The 21318-nt window shown below is 46.6% G+C and overlaps 1 protein-coding gene and 1 pseudogene across 1 annotated transcript in view; one reads left to right on the plus strand and one right to left on the minus strand.

The window, feature by feature from the left end:
• GJA3 (gap junction protein alpha 3) overlaps positions 1-9209 on the minus strand; it is a 30796-nt gene extending 21587 nt beyond the window's left edge. The window contains 1 exon segment of the mRNA XM_036301735.1: positions 9033-9209. The gene's annotated coding sequence lies outside the window, so the exon portion shown is untranslated.
• Positions 9210-15484: 6275 nt separating this feature from the next.
• Positions 15485-17261, plus strand: LOC118651186 (annotated as a pseudogene).
• Positions 17262-21318: the final 4057 nt, after the last annotated feature.

Raw genomic sequence — 21318 nt, forward strand, 5'->3', positions numbered from 1 at the left:
CAGCCCTGCTCAGAAATATGAGCATGAAACCCCAGGGTATTTCCTTCCAGTCTTTTCTATGCCATTGATATAGTTTCTACTGGGGGTCTTCAGGAACACAAAGCTAAATCATGAAAGATGGCAGGTTTTTGCTAGGAAAAGACCGGAGACTAGTGGTTAGTTTGGCGTCTTCCGTTTATTTGAGAAGCTGGGTAACCCATCCAGGGCTATATGCCACTTGTTCATATGACTGGGAAACCAGTTTCTCAGATTTAAGGGCCAGAGTAGAACCCAGAATGATGGGGAGCTGCTCACTGCTGCCACCTGCTGTCAGCAAGGGGCACTGCAGGTGCTGCCTGCTCCCAGGTCCCTGGGGCTCCCTCAGGATGGCAGGGCCCAGCCAGCACCAGCCTCCTTAGGGCCCTCCTGCGCCTGCACTGGCACACCCTCCCCTCCACAAAACCTCACCGCTCCATTGCTCTGGAGTTTGTATTTCCAAATGTAGCTATCTGGCTATTGTTGTTCTGTTAGGGTAACCATGAAAATGAAAAACACACATAAACATACACTATTTCCTCTCATAAGTGGTATAATGAGCAATATTAGCAAACTGCTATAATCTCATGGTTACAGTGAGTGGCTTGTCACCAGGTGCTTAGGTAGGTTTTTCCTCCGGTTTCTGTCACCTGGATTTTGGAATCTCACCATGTAGGCCTGAAAACGCCACCATCCGATGATTTCTTGGTCATCACTCATCTGTGTGTGTGTGTGTGTGTGTGTGTGTGTGTGTGTGTGTGAAGGGAGATGACTTATTTTAAAAAGCATTTTAAGTCATCATCTCATATTAACACAACAACTCTAAGATTCAGTGTTATTTGACTTTACTTCTCTTATATTGTTATTGTGAATGTACTTGAGAATGTACACGTGAAATTAGGTAATGTGATATATTTTATGCTATGTTTATTTTACCACAATATTTTAAAGTGAAATAAGAAAGAGATCTCTTTTCTCAACATTGAAAGACACTGACCACAAACATGTTAAAAAGTATTCTGGACTCAAGCACATATCAAACACTGTTGATGTCCCTATCCTATTTTATTAGAGCTCTAATGTACCAAAATAAATTCCTAAGCTTATACCTATTGACCATAAACATTAAACTAATCAGGCAAGTCTGAGCACGCAGCTGTCTTTCCCTGCCCCGTGAAAAAGAGTCATGTTCAAGTCTGGTCAAGTCATTGAGGGAAGTAGTACCAGAAAATCACTGCCTGGCACACAAGGTCTGTGTGGGTCCCTCTTGAAGACAGGAAGTGGTGGCAGCTGGCAGTCGGCATGTATATGAAGCACTTTTCAGCTGAGTGAGGCCCAAGGGTCAGGAGGAGGCTGGTTCTTTGTTCTAGTAGCCAAGACCGGGAGGAAGTTTCCCATAGGTCCCACTCTCCCCGGAACTCCCTTTCTGGAGTGCTGTGGCTCCCTTCTTCCCTGCTGGTCCCTCTCCCTCCCCTCCTCCTTCAAGTCCTCTTCCTCAGCTGGATAGGCTACCTCCCCTGCTGCCAACTCTCAGGTTTGCTGAGAAAATTCAGAATTTCCTGAGCTGACTTGATGAGGCACAAACTACTCCCTGAGGAATGAATAGTAAAACAGTGGCTACTTTCACAAGGATTAGGACTCTCAAGATAAGAGATCCCAAAGCATGTGTTGTCTTAAAAACCAAAGCAAAACCCTAGCCGATTTGGCTCAGTGGATAGAGCATCAGCCTGTGGACTGAAGGGTCCCAGGTTTGATTCTGGTCAAGGCCCCTTCCCCGGGTTGTGAGCTTGATCCCCAGTGGGGGTGTGCAGGAGGCAACCGATCAATGATTCTCTCTTATCATTGATGTTCTATCTCTTTCTCCCTCTCCCTTTCTCTCTGAAAACAATAAAAAAAATATATATTTTAAAAATAAAAATAGGTTTTTTTTAAGAAAGCAAAAAGCTTGAAAAATCATTCAGGCCTATTTTCACAGGAGAACTCCACCTTCAGAATGTGGGATGACAATCCCAAGGGCCCATCAACCGCATTGGTTCTGACTCTGAGCCCCTTTAAAATTGATAGTGCGATCTAAGCAGAGGGTGTACTTATAGTCTGGGTTGGATAAAAGGATACTTAGATCTTCTGTCATTAACTATGTCATTAAGGATGCCACCGCCCACACTGGTATAATCCCTTAGGAAGACTGTAGAGGTTATTCTCAAGCAGCAATTTCAAAATGTATTATCAACATCAATACTAATCTACTCTTTGTAAGCTTCTTTATCACTTCTGCCCAGCACCTTTACCTCTGAGAATTCAGGTAAATCTTACACAACCCTTTGAGTCTGCTGGAATTATTTCAGGTTCACAGATAAAGAAATTAAGTTCCTAGCAATTAAGAGACTTCCCCCACAGTTATACAACTTATAATAAAACCCAACTTTGCATAACTTTGTAAGAATTCAAGCTAATTTAAAAAGATATCGGTATGAGACAGCATTTGGCAGAGTAGCTGGCACAGAGGTGACCTCTGTAGATTCCATTGTCCCTTCTCCAGCACATCCTGTCATCTTTATGAGGCTATTTAAATGGGAGTGATCTTCTCCAACATCACAGATGAGCAAACTAGGCTTCAAAGACCCAAAGGGCTTGTCTGAAGTAACACAACTAACAAGTGGCCACATCCAGGTTTGAAAGACTTGGCCCTATTGTGATTTTGAAATGCATAATTCAATTTGAATATACAGTATACCCAAGAGAGCTCTCCTGTAACTTGTTAATTATTATCTTTCAATTAAAAAATGTTTAATGTTGACACTATTGCAGATGTTCCCCATTTTCTCCCCCTTTGCCCATCTCCATCCACTTCTGCATCCTCCTGTCTTGGCCTTCACCATACTATTGTCTATGTCCATGGGGTGTGTATATATGTTCTTTAATCCCTTCACCTTCTTTATCCAGTCACCGCCACCTCCCTCCCCTCTGGTACCTGCCAGTCTGTTCCATGTTTCCATGCTCCATGCGTCAGTTTATTTTGTTCACTAGATTCTAAATATTAGTGAGATCATATGGGATGGACCTGGAGGGTAATATGCCAACTAGTCAATTATTTTAAACTTCTCTAGTATTTCAACAACTGACTCACAATGTAAGTACATTCTCTGTTTTGGAAACACTCTAGGACCAGTGACTTTAACTAGAGCTCGTTTGAGAGGGAAGTATTTTCCAAAGATCTCCCTGCTGCAGGGTCAAAACTACATGTGTTTGAATATAAAATACTTATGCCAACACAAATAGAAGGAAGATGACCTACCATGGCACAGGCGCTCACCTCCTGCTGTCTGGAGGAGGCAGCCACGGGGACAGAGCAAGACAGGGATGGGTCCTGTGTTCTGAGCTCTACAAAGAGGGGACTGAGCTGTGCTCCTTAAATCCCCCTGGCGCCTGGGGTGTGCCTTAATTTTTGATCTCAGGCTGGTGATGCACCTCGTGGACTGGAGGCCTTAATTAATGGAGATCCGGGGTGTTGTAGGAAGTGGTGGTGACTCAGCAAGCATTTTTCCTTCACCTGAGTCAGTCCAAATCACAGCCAATACGGGGTAGGACAGGCTTGTAAAAAGGGCGTGGGGCCTCATCCTCAACCACCAGTGAAGAAGCAGACGAGTCCTCGGTGAAGAAGAAATGACATGTTGGTGCCTTGAACTCGGCGTAGGAGTGATTGGGGAAGCTAAGATGACGGTGCCGGGCCCTGAGAAGATGGCAGGCATAAGAAGCTCCGGTCCCTGCTGACGTAGACCAGCCACTAGACCCTGACCTGAAGGCTGGACAAGACAACCAGGGTCCAGGCCACATGGAGCTCAGTCAGAAATAGGCCTGGCCAGAGACCATGAGACTCCCTGGGAAACCGGAACCTCTTGTCAACCACGTTTTGGCTGTGGCCTCAGGAGGCAGCAGAGCACCCCTGGGACCACGGCCAAGCAGTCAGAGAATGTGAGATGCAGGCGTCTCCAACCCTAAGTTTTGGAAAGAGGTTTCCCTTTTCCGTTCTGCTGCTCAAACCCCTACTGAGCATTACCAGGTGCCAATTCTCCATGAAATGCCGAAGACCAAGATGAGGAAGACAACGGTGCTGCTGGGAAAAGCTTACATTCAGATAAAAAGTGAGACAGCAACTATAATGCAGCGGAAGACACTCCACCTGGGCCTCAGCCCTGCACTCATATTCCCACAAGAGTGCTCCTGGCTAAGTGGGATTTCAAAGTGCTCCTCCTCCTTCCTTCCCTCCCTCCCTGTTGCTCCTCTCCTCTCCTCTCCTTCGTTCACCCCTTTCCATGAGAGGACAGACCTCACTCATCCATGAGTTTGGGAGATGGAGTTGGCCCCTGAGTCTCAGCGCCCTCTGGTCCCTCCCATGTGGTTCTGGACTGCTCTGGGCTGTGGGGTCTGCTGGCTGGGCAGGCTGTGCCCCTGCAGAAGAGGCCAGCGGTCAACGAGCAGGCAGCTAATCCATCAATTTTGGAAAGAGGTATCAAAAGCCACTTTATCCTGCCTCTATAAAGCTGACATTTCATTCCCTTCTGTCCTGTGTCTTATTTCTCATTTTGTTCTGAACGTGGGAGGGAGCTCGGGGGTGCCCCACGGAGCCCTACCAGAGGCCTGTGGCTGAGTGGCAGTTTGTGAAAACCCAGAGCCTGGCCTCTCTTCCACTCCGCGCCGAGTGTCTGAGGGCCTGTACCCACAGAACAAAGGAAGGAGCGGTGCACTCGGCCTCGGCGGCTGGGGTGAAGACACTCCACCGAGGCCTGGAGCGGCAGGAAGAATAGACCCTCACCAGGCAGAGGAGGGGCAGTGAGGCGTGCTGGGCAGGTTGACAGCCTAAGCCGAGAGTGGCCCTCCCTGGGTGCCATGTGAGGACCTCCTGGAACTCGGTGCCAGCCAGGCCTCCTCATGGTTCCTCCCTTCATGGGACCAGACCCCCAAGTCAACCTCAAAGACCCTCTTACTTCTCACACCCTTGCCCAGAACCATGCTCTCTAGCTGAAGTCTACAGCCACCCTCTTCTGTCACCCACTATGGCCATGAAGGATGCTCTTGGTTTTCCTCGTTTCCTCACCCACCTCATGTCCCATCATTTCTGGAAGACTCTGATTCTTCCTGTCCATCCGGTGTGGTTGGATGCTCTCCCCGTCGTCACAGAGAGTAAGTGTCTTATCACCTCTGCCTGCCCTCAGGGGTCACGGTCACACAGCGACCGTCACAGCACTGCTCGCTCCCTCCGATGCAGCCCAGAGGCTCCTCTCTGCTTAGAACTTGCCCTGTTCAGGGAGTTCCTGACCAGAGAGACTTGGAGACACAGGCTGCTTTCTTTCAACCCTCACAGCAACAAATAGGTCCATTTTCTGAGTCATCGAGAGAAGCTGAGCTTCTAAGAGACAGAATGGAACCCAGAGAGTTTCAGGGAACTCCTTTTATTCCCTAACTCAGATATGCAGCACCTGGAAGAGTCAAGTTCACAGAGACAGAAGGTGTCAGGGTGGCTGCCACGGACTGGGGGCATGGGAGTGGGGAGGTGACCCTCCTGGTTTCTCAGCCCTTTAGTGGCCATCATCTCCGAGGGCCCCAGAGCCACCTCCACAACCCACTCTGGAGGCTGGATGGTAAGGACCAGTCCTGGCCAAGTGCTGGGGACACTGTCCGGTCAGTGGTGTGTCCCCTTCTCTGGCTCACCCTGACAGGGCTGACACTGTCACCATCTGCATCTCTCTGATGGAGACATTCCACCTGTGAGGTTTGCGGCTCTTGTCAGCACCTGAGAAAAAGCCTGAGACCTGCTCCATCCCTTGTGATTATGTACACAAGGCCCCCTGGGAAGGCAAGGGCCTACTCTGGGCCATGTCAGCCTCTCCCAACAGCACTGCACCATGAGCACCATCCTCAAATGCCAATGTCCCTAAAAGGCCAAGAGCTCTCGGTCCACTCGACTTCACTGTTGCCACTCACTTAGATCTCCTCACCCCCTCGGCGCCTCCCAGCCTCCCTGCCTACACTCCTCCCAGCTTCACCCCTTCCCATCCAGACCTCATGGCCACACCTGAACCCCTGGCCTCACGGGCCTTCGCACAGACCTCACACGCAATCCTGGTGCTGGTTAACTCTCCTCACCAGGGAAAAGCGCCTAACTGTGCTTGTCACCTACAGTCCAACCTGGGACTGACAGTCTGTTCTGTCATCCAAGGCTTTGGACATCTGGTCCCAGTCCACACTGCCAAACTCGCCTTTTATTGTTTCCCTAGTGAAGTCCTTCACACAGGCCAAATGGACCCATGCTTATGTCCCATTATCTTTTTATTTTTATTTTTAAAAAATATATTTTATTGATTTTTTACAGAGAGGAAGGGAGAGGGATAGAGAGTTAGAAACATCAATGAGAGAGAAACATCGATCAGTTGCCTCCTGCACACCTCCTACTGGGGATGTGCCGGCAACCAAGGTACATGCCCTTGACTGGAATCGAACCTGGGACCTTTCAGTCTGCAGGCTGACGCTCTATCCACTGAGCCAAACCGGTTAGGGCCCATTATTTTTTTAAAACTTGTGGTAAATACACATAACATAAAATTTACCATTTTTAAGTGCATGGTTCAGAGGTATCATGTACATTCATGTTGTTGTGCTACCAATCACCTCCATCCATTTCCAGAACTCTTTTCATCTTGCAAACGGAAACCATCCCCATTAAACACTGACTTTCTATTCCCACTCCCCCACCCCCTGGCAACCACCATGTACTTTGTATCCCTATAAATCTGACTGCTCTGGGTGCCTCATATAAGTGGAAGCATATAGTATCTGTTCTTTTGTGACTGGCTTATTTCATTGAGTATAATGTCCTCAAGGCTCATCTATGTTGTAGCCTGTGACATGATTTCCTAACTTTATAAGGCCGACAATATTTCACTGTATGTATAGGCCACCATATAGATCAATGGGTATTTATGTTGTTTCCATCTTTAGCCATTGTGACTAATAATGCTGTGAACATGGGTTTGCAAATATTTGTTCACAATGAGATCTCTCTCTTTTGGAAAAAGCAAGGCAAATGGGAAAGTTCATGCTTTCTGGAGATATTGTGATTCAAAATTGGCCTAAACTTATATTTTTTCTTTGGAAAAATAGATATTATAATAAGGTGACTGAAAAATTTGAATGGACTATATTAGGTGATTTCCCTCTCTAACAATATAAGAGAAGTAAAGTCAAATAACACTGAATCTTTAATGAGTTGTTGTGTTAATATGAGATGATGATTTAAAATGCTTTTTAAAATAAGTCATCTCCCTTCACACACACACACACACACACACACACACACACACACACACACACACACACACAGATGAGTGATGACCAAGAAATCATCGGATGGTGGCGTTTTCAGGCCTACATGGTGAGATTCCAAAATCCAGGTGACAGAAACCGGAGGAAAAACCTACCTAAGCACCTGGTGACAAGCCACTCACTGTAACCAGGAGATTATAGCAGTTTGCTAATATTGCTCATTATACCACTTATGAGAGGAAATAGTGTATGTTTATGTGTTTTTATTTTCCATTTTCATGTTACCCTAACAGAACAACAATAGCCAGATAGCTACATTTGGAAATACAAACTCCAGAGCAATGGAGCGGTGAGGTTTTGTGGAGGGGAGGGTGTGCCAGTGCAGGCGCAGGAGGGTCCCAAAGAGGCTGGTGCTGGCTGGGCCCTGCCATCCTGAGGGAGCCCCAGGGACCTGGGAGCAGGCAGCACCTGCAGTGCCCCTTGCTGACAGCAGGTGGCAGCAGTGAGCAGCTCCCCATCATTCTGGGTTCTACTCTGGCCCTTAAATCTGAGAAACTGGTTTCCCAGTCATATGAACAAGTGGCATATAGCCCTGGATGGGTTACCCAGCTTCTCAAATAAACGGAAGACGCCAAACTAACCACTAGTCTCCGGTCTTTTCCTAGCAAAAACCTGCCATCTTTCATGATTTAGCTTTGTGTTCCTGAAGACCCCCAGTAGAAACTATATCAATGGCATAGAAAAGACTGGAAGGAAATACCCTGGGGTTTCATGCTCATATTTCTGAGCAGGGCTGAGAAATGGGACTCCCGCTTTTAACTTTATATGCTTCTGTATTTGCTTTTTAATGCAAATCAATTTAATGAAAAGTTTAAAATAATGGCAATATTCTATTTCCATTTATTACCCCAGGAATAACAATAATAGTTGTAAGGAGACTACAAGTATCATGAACCTTCGTTCTCTTGTGATCAAAAAATAAATAGAAACTACTCATGCTTCTCAGAGGGAATAAAAAATATTTGAAGATCTTCTCCTGTGATATTTCTCAATTTAAAAACAACCAAACACGGAGTCTACAAAAGTACCACCACACACACACACACACACACACACACACACACACACACCACGTAGTTCCACAAGGGGAAGAGATTCCAGATGTGCCTGTGGACGCTTGGTTTTCTTTCTCCTGGGAACAGCTGGACAGGTAAACTCTCCGGGGCAGGCAGACTGCTAATCTGAACAGATCTCAGTCCTGATGAAAGCAGCCCGTGGAAACTGCTCCATGGGGATTTTAAAGCAACCAGGCACTCCGGTTTTGCCCCATTCCTCAATAAATCACCACTCATAAAGGGAGCTCTGGGCTCATTTTCAGCTTTTAGAATGGTCAACAGAGTTCAGCCCCCTAATACCTATGAAAGACCCCTGCGGGCCAGGCCCGTGCTGGACCCTGCAGAGTGAAGCAATGCAGAGGGGCCTTAGCTGAGCCAGTCGAGCTGGCAGAGTCACAGCAGGTCCCAATTATGCCCCATTTAATTAATTATCTGTTTAGACTCAGTGGGACAAACGCAGGTGACCAGGAGTCAGGATAATGGCCTATCCCCTGGTGCTTCAATGTCTAGACAGCTGAGTCGAACCGGAACACATAAACACACAAGACAGAATTAGTATGCCATCACACAAGGTTTATTTACCTATTCCTAGTGGGTCCTAGGCTCCAGGAAAGGCTACCCGGCGATGCAACACCGAAAGACGGATGAAGAAGACGGAGACAGACAGGTGGCCACAGTTGGTTCAGGCTCACGCAGCAGAGCAATCAGGGGCTGGTCTCGCGGAGTGACATGGTGTCCTCCTCTCAGCAGGCAAGAGACGTCCACTGAAGAAAAATCTTGTGCTTATATAGCCAGTAGTAAACAACTTGTGTCTTATCAGTGTGGGCCAGGCCGTGTGCCTTTGCTAGGAGCAGGGTGTTTATGCTTTAAGGGCTTAGGGCGTTTACATCAAAATAGTGGGGCATTCACATTTTGGAAGTTACAGAGTATTGGGGTCTTTACATAGCAAACATTTCACACATTAATCATTTCACACAATAATTATTTCCACACATTAGAGGGGTTTCCTTATGACCATAACATTATTATAACACAGCAGGTCCCTCCTTGATCTTGGCCTGTGTCGCAGGTTCCCAGCTAAGTGCGGGATGTCATCTCTGAGCAGGAAAGAAGACAGAAGTCAAGGGCAGGAAAAAAAGGAGACATATGTAATACTCTTTGTAATACTTTAAGCAATAAAGCAATTAAAAAACAAAAAACAAAAAAAACCCTCTACCCTGAGGCCAGCAGCGTAGGCTGTGCTCCTGCGCGGTCACCAGGACCATTGGGAATGAGTGACCGCGAGGACCTGCCTGTCCCTCAGCGGGGCCAGGTCTCAAGCGCGTCGGAACAGGTTCTTAAACGCTCAAGGGCCTCTCTGACCGTGGGCCCAGTGACTGTGCTTGAGGGGAGCCAGGCTGGCTGCTCTATTTAAAGTCTCCGGACTGTGTAGCCAGCGCTCCTCCGCCCGCGGCCAGACCACTCCGGATGCGCGCGCTGGTTCGTGCCCTCAGGCCTCCCCTCCGCTGTCGGGGCACAGCAGCCCCCAAGGCACCTTGCCCCGCCCTCGTGCCTGAGAGGGCTGGCGCTGATCTCAAGAACTGGGTTGGGTAATGCAGGTGTAGGTGGGGTAGGGATGCGGGTACTGGTGGGGATGCGGGTGCAGGTGGGGGTGGGCATGCGGGTGCAGTTGCAGGAGGAGGAGGGTGTGAGGATCTGCAAGGCGGGGCTGGGTGGGCTCGGGGTGTGGCCGGTGGTGGGCCTGGTATTACCTGGCCCTTCTTGGCCACTCCAGGCTCTGGCAGAGGTAGAGAAAGTTTCCACCTGGAGCGGCAGGAGCGCTGTTCCTAGGACCGAGGGCCAGCGTAGCGGGTAAGCGCAGGGTGCGGGCAGAACCCAGAACGGGGCGGGCCGGGCACAGTTGAATGGAAACCGGCCTCTGGGAATTCTGCTGGGAGTTTGGGAAGTTGTAGCAGTAGCAGGGCTGGTGAGCGGGGTTCAGGACTTTCTGAGGTCCTTTGGGCTAATTGAGGTTACTGTGCTGCTGGAGGTCCCTGCCGAGCCGGGCTGTCAGCTGACTAAAGATTTCCTGGGAGTTTGCAGGAGGCTGGTGGTGGGGGATGATTTCATGGGGGTGTCTCCCCTGTGGCTGGGGGAGCAGGACTTGCTCTAGAACTTCAGGTCTGAGGGCTCCAGTGACTATTTAAACCCTGGAGGCTTTAAATAGGGAACACAGGGCCACGGGGAGGGCACCCCCGGCTGGTCTAGCAGCACCGGGTTCTCTGCACAGCTTCTTTGTTTTGTTAGGAACGGTGTTGCTTCTTAAGCCCCTTTAAGGAACGTTTAAAAAGTAACCCTTTAGCGGTAAGTGCCAGGACCTGATTCTCGACCTAAATGCTGGTTACTGTGCGTTCAAGTAGAAGAGTGGGAAAGGCTTATCTGACCACAGTGATCCTTTCTTTTAGGGGCTGTCCTGCCAGCCAGTGGCGGGGACACGCATGCACTTGCTTTGCTGTCTGCGCTCTAGTGGACAGAAATCTACCTCGGATGCAGAGCTCCTAGTCATGAATATTTGTCATCTGGGCTTTAGAGACAAGTGGAGTTCGCAGTTTTTATTTTATCATGATATCACCCAAATATGCCATATGTATTTTACTCAAATATGGAATGTAATGAACAAAATGAACTAACAAGCAAAATAGAAACAGACTCATAGATAGAAGTAGGCTGACAGCTGTGGGTGTGGGCGGCTGGGTGGGAGTGTGGAAGCATTGAGCAAAAAAGAAAAAAAAAATTCTTGGACACACCAACAACAGTGTGGTGATTGTGGGGGAGGGAGGGAGTGAATGAGGTGGAGGAGGGTCTAGGCAGGATGGAAATTTGACTTGGGGTGGTGAACACACAATATAGTGTACAGATGACGTGTTGTGGAATCGTGCTGAAAGCTGTATAATTTTGTTATCCAGTTTCACCCCAATATATTCAATAAAAATAAAAAAATAAAAACAGTTATATACAAACAGCTGAAATATGAATTATGCATTGGTCTCCCAGACCCAAATGATCAAAATGATGGTGGCTTATGATATGTGTGTCACTTCACTGGCAGTCCATTGTGGCTATGAGAAATATTGCAAGACAGACAGTAAAAGTTTAGAGAGGAAAAGGGAATTCATTTCCCAAAGGTCAGTGTGTTCAAAGTAAACACCAGCTAATTTGGCCCATATTTCACGGGTGCAATTGTTTAGTTCATGTTGAGATGAACATTTAATAAGGGGAATGCAGATATTCCTGTGAAGTAATTCTCGGAAGCTTCACTACCATAACTACTAGAGTGCTGAGTAGGGTAACCAGCAAAGTTTAACAGGCTCAAAGCTGTCTTGAATAGGGCATTTAACAAAAGTTCATGGTTTGCCGATGAGAATGTGAATTCCTTGAATGTGACTTACAGTTTAAGTGATATTCATTTTCTTAACTAAAATAACTTTTATACTGTACATTGGAAAGTTAAACTTAATTCTCTATTTATCATAGCCATTTTACAAAGCCTCATACATACAAGGAATTGAAACCAAAATTAGGTCTTTTTATGGTACCATTACTTGAATATGCAGCTAGCAGAGAATAAATAGGACATACATATTTTGAAGATTTTATTCAGTATTGCACGTTAATACATTAGTAACACATAGTGTGTATAATGTACTAAATGTATTAAATAATTCTAGAGATTCTAACTTCTATCAAAATCCAGTAATAGTACAAAAAAAGTTAAGACCAATCTTAGGTATGAATAAAGACTCCAAAATAAAGTAATAGGAAATTGAATTTACCTCTTTCATCCCTTGCCCAGACTTTGGTTTTGTCCCTATCTTCCACTAAGTGGTCACTTGAGGTCCATCCTTGGCCTCCTTATTGTGAGATCACAGGGCCCCTTCTGGAAGGCTCTGAAAAATGTTGACATTGTTAGTCACCTTCTGCAAAGTTCTCCATATGTCTCCTCAATTCTGGGCCATCCCAGTTCTCATTCTTGATGACTGCTCTCAGGGGAATAAGCCTTCTGAGACCTAAAAGGCATCAGCAGGGGAGTCAGACTCTCCTGGTCCTGGGTGGCCTTCCTCCCAGCCCTTCCTGGTTTCCTTGCATCTGCTGGCTCTGGGGTGTCTGATCTTTACAAATATGCAGGATCTACCTGACCATTTTCCTCCCACGGTTAGACTTTTCTAAAAGAACGTTGCCAGATGACTAGGAGAAACAATAATGGAAATAAAATATAAAAGGATAAAACAAATTTTCAGGGCACAAAGTCCAAGAACCTAATGAAACTTAAAGACTATGGACTCTCTGGCAGAACCCATCAGACAACACTGAGGGTGGTCCCTTCCTGCCACCCTCTCCAGGGAGGGTCTCTGGTCTCCAGCTCTGCTCTGTCTCAGGCCCTCACCCACCTTGTCAGATCGCGTGCCCTTCACAAAGCACCCACCACACATTGGCCACCTTTACACGCACCAAGGGCAACGAGTCGGTTTTGTATCCTCTTCATCTCTTGTGCTGCATTGTCCATGACACCTGTCTCTAATCTCTGTTCTTAGCACTGTGGCCCTCACCCAGAAGAGGAGGTGCTACCCTAGACCCTCTTCCCAGCTGCTTCTAACCCAGGTCTCCAGCTTCCTGCTGGTCACTTCACTCAAATCTCCCACCACTGCTTTTAATCCACACAGTCACCAAACCAAAGTTCTCATCTCCCTTTCCAACCTCAGTTAGCACTGCTTCCCAATGTCCTTCTCTTTGAATCCCCCCATAACTTTCCCGCTCACCAGGCTCAGGCATGTAAGACTTGTCTTTCACTCATACCTCTCTCATCTCTGGCTCTGCTCAGAAACTACACGCTGCTTTCTTTTTGTCTTCAGAAAGTATCTCTTCTCTGTCCTTCCTCTTTTCCATTCAACCCTCCTGTCATCCAGCCTGGCCTTCAATGCTCACTCCAAGGCCACCACACCCTTCCTGACTCCCAGCGGGCTGTAGATGGCACCTTCTTTCTTGAACAACACTTCAGCATCTCTCTCCCCTCTCTAAGTGGGTTAATGGCTTTCTAGTCCTTCGGTTCATGTGCTCCACCAGTGCTTACTGAATGCCTACTGTGTGCAAACATGGCCCCAGCCTAGCTCCATGTGCACAAGCAGCCATTAAATTCACTGCTTTCTAATCCAACACCCTGTGTCAGTCACATGATCACACGTATTCCTGCCACAAAGGACCATTGCTCTGTTCTTAAAAGGTACTCCCTTCACTCCCCCTTCTATCCAAAGCCACATCTCCTAAGCCCAGTTCCAATTGCACTCCTCCCCAGCTATACCTTTTAATATTAGTACACTTCTCTGAAATCCCTCTGCCCTTATAGAGCTCCCTATTCTCCTGAATTTTCCCATCTCCACAAATAGATCTCAAGATAGAGACCGTGTTTAAGTTGAAGACACAGCATGTGCTAATGCATAAATGTCGTGTTTCTGGGCCCACAGGAAGTTTGGTGCCCAGAGTGCTGGACCAGGTCCCCCTGAGGGGTGCACACTGGCCATGGCTCTTGTCCTGTGTCCCAGAGGCAGATGTCCAACAGGGTGGAGGGAGGGGCTAGGGCCGAAGGCAGAGTTAGGGGTCTTGTGACAGTCTGGGGCTGAAGGCATCCCTCCAAGCTCAGCGGGATGGCTATGGGGTCTGTGTAGGAGTCAGAATTGATAGCTTGGAGGAGAAGCAGGCTGTAACCTAGAATAATTCCCTGACATCTGACATCCTTCATTGGAGAGTGGGTGGTTTCATGTTCAATAATTAAGTTTCTCAATGAAAACTTCTTAATGTCTAAAAACATGCAGAGTAGAGCGGATGGCAGTTATAATATGGGGCAAGGAGGCTGGTAGGATACATGAAGATTAAGATTTCTCTATGGAACTCAAATGACCAAAACAAAGCATTGGAAGTTTACTCAAAAAGAGGATTAACATCTGTCTATCTTTTTTAGGTCACAGGGAATAAAGTTTTGTTTGTTTATTTGCCTTTAAACCAATTCCTAAAAATTAGTATTGTTAAGCATTTTAAGATTCGACATGATAGAGTTTTCTTTATTCTTGTATGTGTACTCACGACCTAGCCCATGTTCCTTACTGCACAGACTGGCCTTGAGAACAGCGGTGCTGTCTTTGGTTCCAGTTTGGAGCATCTGACCTGTTTGAGCAGAGGCCACATGGAGGATACCTTGTAGGCTTGGTCCCCTGCGTCTGAGGAGCACTGTCACCTTCACAAAGTGGGCCCAGGGGTCTTACTTCCCTCTGCCCGAGAGGCAGTTCACTGCATATGAGTATGGACCCCACCTTACAGTTAGAGACACAGGCGCCTGCCCAAGGACGCACAGAGAGTGAACCATCTATGTAACATTTGCAAAGAGAAAGATTCAAAAGGAAAGTAAAAAGTGGAGGAGGTAACAGATTAATACGGCAGAAGTTATGAAGGTGGAATGAGCACGGCACAATCTGGGAGTACATTGCTCTAACCTCACATGAGCAGGACAGGTGAGATGAGGAACTGGACAGCTGCACAGGAAGCCCCAGGGACAGAGCCCGGAAGAGGCCAGGCTGGAGTTAGGAGGCTGGGAGAGGTCCGTGTCCCTTAGGAAAGTCACTTGTCTTTCTTGGTCTTATTTCCTTATCTCTGACGTGAGTTAAGTAACCTGTGTTTCTCTCGTTTAATCCATGCTTTTGTAGGGTGACTACTATACTATATTGGTGCTGTAGATCTTGGTTTAACCCACGTGTCGTGACTCACATAGACAGGTACACAATGCACACACATACAGATGTACACACACGAGTACACTATACAGAGATGTACATACACATTGTGTGAAGAGCTCTGCAGGACAGGCCACATTGGGAAGCAGTAGCGCAGCCATCCAATTATACTATATTCCAACTTTTATGTACAAAGACAGATGGTTGGACTTGAGCTCACCTGTCCTACCTGACTATTAACAAACATGTTCCGTTACAGGCTGGCAGTCTGGAGCAATGGGAGACTGGAGCCTTCTGGGGAGACTCTTGGATACTGCACAGGGGCACTCCACGGTCATTGGCAAGGTCTGGCTGACAGTCCTGTTCATCTTCCGAATCTTGTTGCTGGGAGCTGGGGTGGAGTCGGTGTGGGGAGATGAGCAGTCAGGCTTCACCTGCAACACCCAGCAGCCGGGCTGCATGAACGTGTGCTACGACAAAGCCTTCCCCATCTCGCACACCCGCTTCTGGGTGCTGCAGATCATCTTCGTGTCCACACCCACCCTCATCTACCTGGGGCATGTGCTGCACATCATGCGTATGGAAGAGAAGAAGAAAGGGAGGGAGGAAGAGCAGGCAAAGGGAGAGAGTGACCATGGCCAGAAGAATAGGTCCCTAGTGCGGGATGACCAGGGAAAAGTCCCCATTGCAGGGGCCCTGCTCCGGACCTACATATTCAACATCATCTTTAAGATGCTGTTTGAAGTGGGATTCATTGTCGGACAGTACTATCTGTATGGCTTTCAACTGAAGCCACTCTACCACTGTGACCGGTGGCCCTGCCCCAACATGGTGGACTGCTTCATCTCCAGGCCCACAGAGAAGACCGTCTTCATCATCTTCATGCTGGTTGTGGCCTGCCTGTCCCTCTTACTCAACGTGCTAGAGATATACCACCTGGGCTGGAAGAAGCTTAAACAGGGCATGACCAACCACTATGGCCCAGACACCGCTGAATCCAGGGTGGAGGCAGCAATATCTGGGGATGTGATCCCACTCCCCTCCCACTAGGCCACAGACACTGGTACTTGGGATGCCCTTCTACTACACGCTCTCTGTCTCTTCCCTGGGATGAGCAACAATCATCATTATTCCAGGGCCCCTCCACCAGCAACAGACTTCAACATGGCAGCGCTTTCCCAAACACAGGGGAAGGGCCACCCTAACAAATTCTACAATAGTAACCACCACCTCATAATGACAGAGCAGAACTGGGCCAACCAGGAGCCTGGGCAGCAGATTCTGTGAGGAAGGTCTCCCCACCTGTGTCCACATCTTCCTCCTTTACCCCTCCAGGCAGCCCCCTGCAGACCCCTCAGGAGGGCAGAGGAGGCAGCAAAGAATCTGTCGTGTTGGAGAATGGGGACAGCAGCATCCTGGGAGAGAGCAGATTGGAAGTGACTCCTGATGAGCAGCAGCAGGCAGTGACCCCGCTGTGGAGGTGCACATGCCACCTTTGCTGCCCACAGACCCCAGACGGTCAAGCAAGGCCAGAAAGGCAGCAACAGCCAGGCCAGACCCTGTGACGTGGCCATCTAGTGGTGGTCTCCACCACTTTTCTAGCATCAAAACCAAAGTGCACTTCCATTGAGCAGCTAGAGAGCCTAGTGACAGAGAGCGCTGGAGTGGGGGGAGAAGACCACCCGAGAGGTCAGGTTTCTGTGTCAGTGCTTGCTGTCCTTAACGCTGGAGGTGGAGTGGGGAGGGCGACAATGCTTTCTATGGGGATGGGGGCAAAGTGGTGTGCAGGGGCCGATGCCCTTTAAGGATATTCATGGTACCCAAGAGCCCTGAGCCAGGAGACCTTCTCAGGTGTTTCTGTCTCTGTAGCGGGCTGTTCTGGGATGATAAAGAGGCAGGTGTCCGCAGTCACTTCAGTTTGGGGCCATTGGGTTTTCTGTCCTGAGCTCTCCGGAGCCTCTGGGCAGCCCAGAAGCTCATAGCTGCACTTCGCCCTATCCATGTTTGATACTTTTAACTCAGAGTTGAAGTTCAATTGGGATATTTGCCAAACTGCACTAAGAGGAAACTTAGAGCAAGCCTATGTAGTGTCATTTGGGATCCTGAAATTCCATGTGAAGCCCACATTTTAAAAGAAATGCTTTGTCTTCATGAGTCAGTTAATTACTATGAGAAAGTAAAAAATGAAATAAAAGCAGGGGAAAACTTAAGTGCCTTTCAAATACTTGAAGTTCTAAAATGGGAGGTTAAAAGTTAACTGCTGCTGCCAGGAAAATTATTTTTACAGGTGGATGAATAAACTACACCTTTTTAACAGTACAAATGAACTTCATGTTTCCTAACCATTCTTTGTGAACAGCGCAGTAGCTTTCTAAAGTGTAAATAAAAGTGTGTGGGTTCACTCCCTGTGTAAGTGCATGGGTCATTTTGTGTGTGTGCCTGATTTGTCATCCACACGGACGCTGCTGTGACAGGGAAGGCTATTTGTGTGGGTGTGTGGCCAAAACATGACAGAATTTCCTATCCTGCACACACGCTGTTCTGTCTCAGCCAGTGTCTGAGCCGATGAGCAGTGGTGGTGCTGAGTGTGGGTCCTCATCACACTTTTCACCTCCAACAGCCACCGAATGCAGTTCTTATTCAGCAGAACACCGTCCACTGTCAATTATCCATTTGTTTTTATGAATCCCTTTAATTTTCTGACGATTCTTTTGTGATGAAAAGATTATGATTAATGTGAGCAGCTAGTTCATTAGTGTGTTCAGCTGGCTGCGGTATGGGCTGACCATCTCCTGAGCTTGAGCTAACCTCACCTCTGACACATGGCCTGCAGTCTTCCTCAGACAGATGGACAAGGAGAGGGAGGTAGGCCCCTCGGAGAATATTTAATTGACTGTTTTCTCAGTTCTCCCAGGGCTGGTGTGTAAGTACTGCCACTTTGGGTACCTGGGAGAGAAGGTCGCCATCACACACGGTAACCCTCGCGTTTCAGGCAGTGAAGCTGAGTTCTCCCGGCTGAGAAGGGCCACTAGAAAGTCCTAGTGTGAACTGTACTGTGTCAGTGAAGCTGTGGTTGTTTAGAAAATGCAATAGCAGTTGTCAGACAGGGAAAGTGCGGCTCGTTGAATGAGTGTGAAATTTATCCAGATTCTTAGGTTCCACCCTGGCGGCTGTTAATGATGATAAACTTTTTGGACCACAATTTGATACTGAGTGGGGTTGGAAGTGTGAGTGGCACTATAATTGTGTTTAGTCTTTGCATTTTAAAATTGGATTTTATCCCTATATGCCATGAAGAGGCCACACTTAGTTGACCACAGTCTACTTGGCCCACTCAAAGCCTGGGCAGGAGGTAAAATTAGATTCACCTCCTTGAAAAACCTATCATTTATACAGAAATTAAATTCTGCAATTGTGCCTGATTTCAATTCTTGTGGAAAATGAAAGCTCATCTTACACAGTGTTGCTCTTTGAGGGATCCATGGCCCTGAGAAGTGAGAAAGGTCGCTCTATATTCAACCCGTCATTGTAAGCGTCCAAATGGCAATAGAAACAGAAATCCCCTCTTCCTTTGGGCCAGATTCCAGATATTATTTTTTCTAACCTGTTAATTATTTGGAAATTTCACTGAAATGATTTTCCTCTTAATGTAAAAGATTATTTTTATCCCTATGTTTATTATTAAACCCAAATGCTATACCTCTGATATTTACACATATTTTTAATTTGTCACATATAAGGCAATTATGTTCTTCCACCCCTGCATTTAGAAGCCCAGTCACCCAGTTGGCACTGCACACTCTGTAAAAGTTAAGAAAGGTAACACATCACTGCATTCACAGACCCAAATCCACTTTTTAAATTAGAAATCATCTCTTATAAAATCACTTTCTCTTTTTTAAACTTTATTTGCTGAGTTATTCCCCCCACCCCATGAAATTGACAAAAGGATATCTTAAAAGAGAGAGAGAGAGAGAGAGAGAGAGAGAGAGAGAGAGAGGTAAAAATAGCAAGTCGGAATATTCTGATATTCCCTGGCTTTCTTTGATCTTTAAGTGGCTACATCATAGAGTTCTCATAAAAGAACACCTAGAATATGAACTGTGGATGCAATTCAAGCAGTCTTTTAAAAAGATTAACCTGATGAGATTAGGTCTCTTCTCAGTTTAGGCTTTTCTCCCTGTCAATACTTTATTTAATTCTTTAGTATTACTAAATAAAATATTTTTATTTTAAACATTTTCTTCCGATATTTGTAACAACTCTTTAGAAACTCTAATAAATCAAAGTTATAAATAAATATAGAAGCTTTCAAATTCTTGTATATATTCCAATATCATTTATAAACTTAGTCATATGCTCTTAAACATTTTTACTACAAGTCTAAAACTAATTACACATTTTACATGAAAACACTTTTTATATATATATATATATTTTTTATTGATTTTTTACAGAGAGGAAGGGAGAGAGATAGAAAGTTAGAAACATAGATGAGAGAGAAACATCGATCAGCTGCCTCCTGCACATCCCCCACTAGGGAAGTGCCCGCAACCCAGGTACATGCCCTTGACCAGAATCGAACCCGGGACCTTTCAGTCCGCAGGCCGACGCTCTATCCACTGAGCCAAACCGGTTTCGGCTGAAAACGTTTTAAATGAAAAACCTATTGCCAGATGTTTTAATATGCCAGATCCCCTTAAAGATGACAAACATACAATCTCCCAGCAGTTGACACGGTCAGAAGACAGGACAGGGATTGCCTGGAGTCAGGTTAATGAAGGAGTGACTGCAAAACAGATAAGGAAACTGTACTGGTGGCTACACAACTATAGACATTTTTCAAAATTCAATAACCTGCACCTTAAAATAGACTTATCATATGTTACTTATATGCCCACAACATTGACTTAAGGGGAAATATATATATATATATATATATATATATATATATATATATTATATATATATAAAATGTGTGTGTGTGTGTGCGTGTGTGCGTGTGTATTCATACACATGAAGATTCTCAATGGATATAAAACCTAAACTTAACACAAAAGGACTAAGTCTTCACTCTCATTGCCTTTACCATCTCTACATTTAATTCTATACAGTTTTTTTAAAGTAGTTGAGATGAGATCTGAGAGATGAGGTGGGAGGGACACCAAGCTAAGGAACAGGAGGGGTCAGTTGAGCTTCTCCATCAAGAGGTGTGAAAGGCAGAAGTAAGCAGTCAGATGGCACTTGAATTTCTGCCAGTTTTGGACCAGCTGTCACAAGATCTGCTGGTGGGCTAGGTGGAAACCGGGACTGCACCACACCTATATGCCTGGGGGACATAACTGAGTAAGGGGTACTGGCCGAGGGAGTGTATTAGTTTCCTGAGGCTGCTATACAACTCACCACAAACTCAGTGCCTTAAAACAACACAGATTTATCCTCAGACAGTTCTGGGGGCAGAGGTCTGAGGTCAGTGTTACTGGGATAACACCTAGCTGTTGGCAAGGCTAGTTCCTACCAGAGGCCCAAGGGGAAGACCTATTCTTATTCCATTTCTGGAGGTTGTGGCATTCCCTGGCTCCTGGCTGCAGCACTCCTCCACACCCACTTCCCTCATCTGTGCTACTGTCCAATGTCCCTTTGTCCCCTCTTATAAGGGCACTGGTGGTTACAGGATTATCTCTCCATCTCAAGATACACAACTCAGTCACTTTTACAGTCTCTTTTGCCATATAAGGTCAGATTTTCAAGTTCCGGGATGTGACATCGGTGAGCCCAGCAACAAGGAGTCGGCATTTTGGACTGAAGACGCACTTTTCATGACCTGCCTCAACAGCAGTGTGTTTAACCCTGATATTCCTCCACTTTGTATCCATGGTGTGATGCAGATAAAGTGTGTTTATTAGACAGATAGTGACAGGATGGAAGGGACTGAACCAGCTGGCCCGTATTCAATCCACAGATGGCTTCACATAACTGAAATGTTACTTGGAAGCACACTTTTAAAAATGTTACTAGCTAGGCCCCACTTCACTGCAAGGTCCACAGAGTGGTGCTGGCAGGCTTCCACTCACACTGAGCAGAGGAATGAGGGAAGCACCCCCATAATG

This window comes from Myotis myotis, unplaced genomic scaffold (genome assembly GCF_014108235.1).
Source record: "Myotis myotis isolate mMyoMyo1 unplaced genomic scaffold, mMyoMyo1.p scaffold_m19_p_3, whole genome shotgun sequence".
In the NCBI taxonomy this organism is placed as follows: Eukaryota; Metazoa; Chordata; class Mammalia; order Chiroptera; family Vespertilionidae; genus Myotis; species Myotis myotis.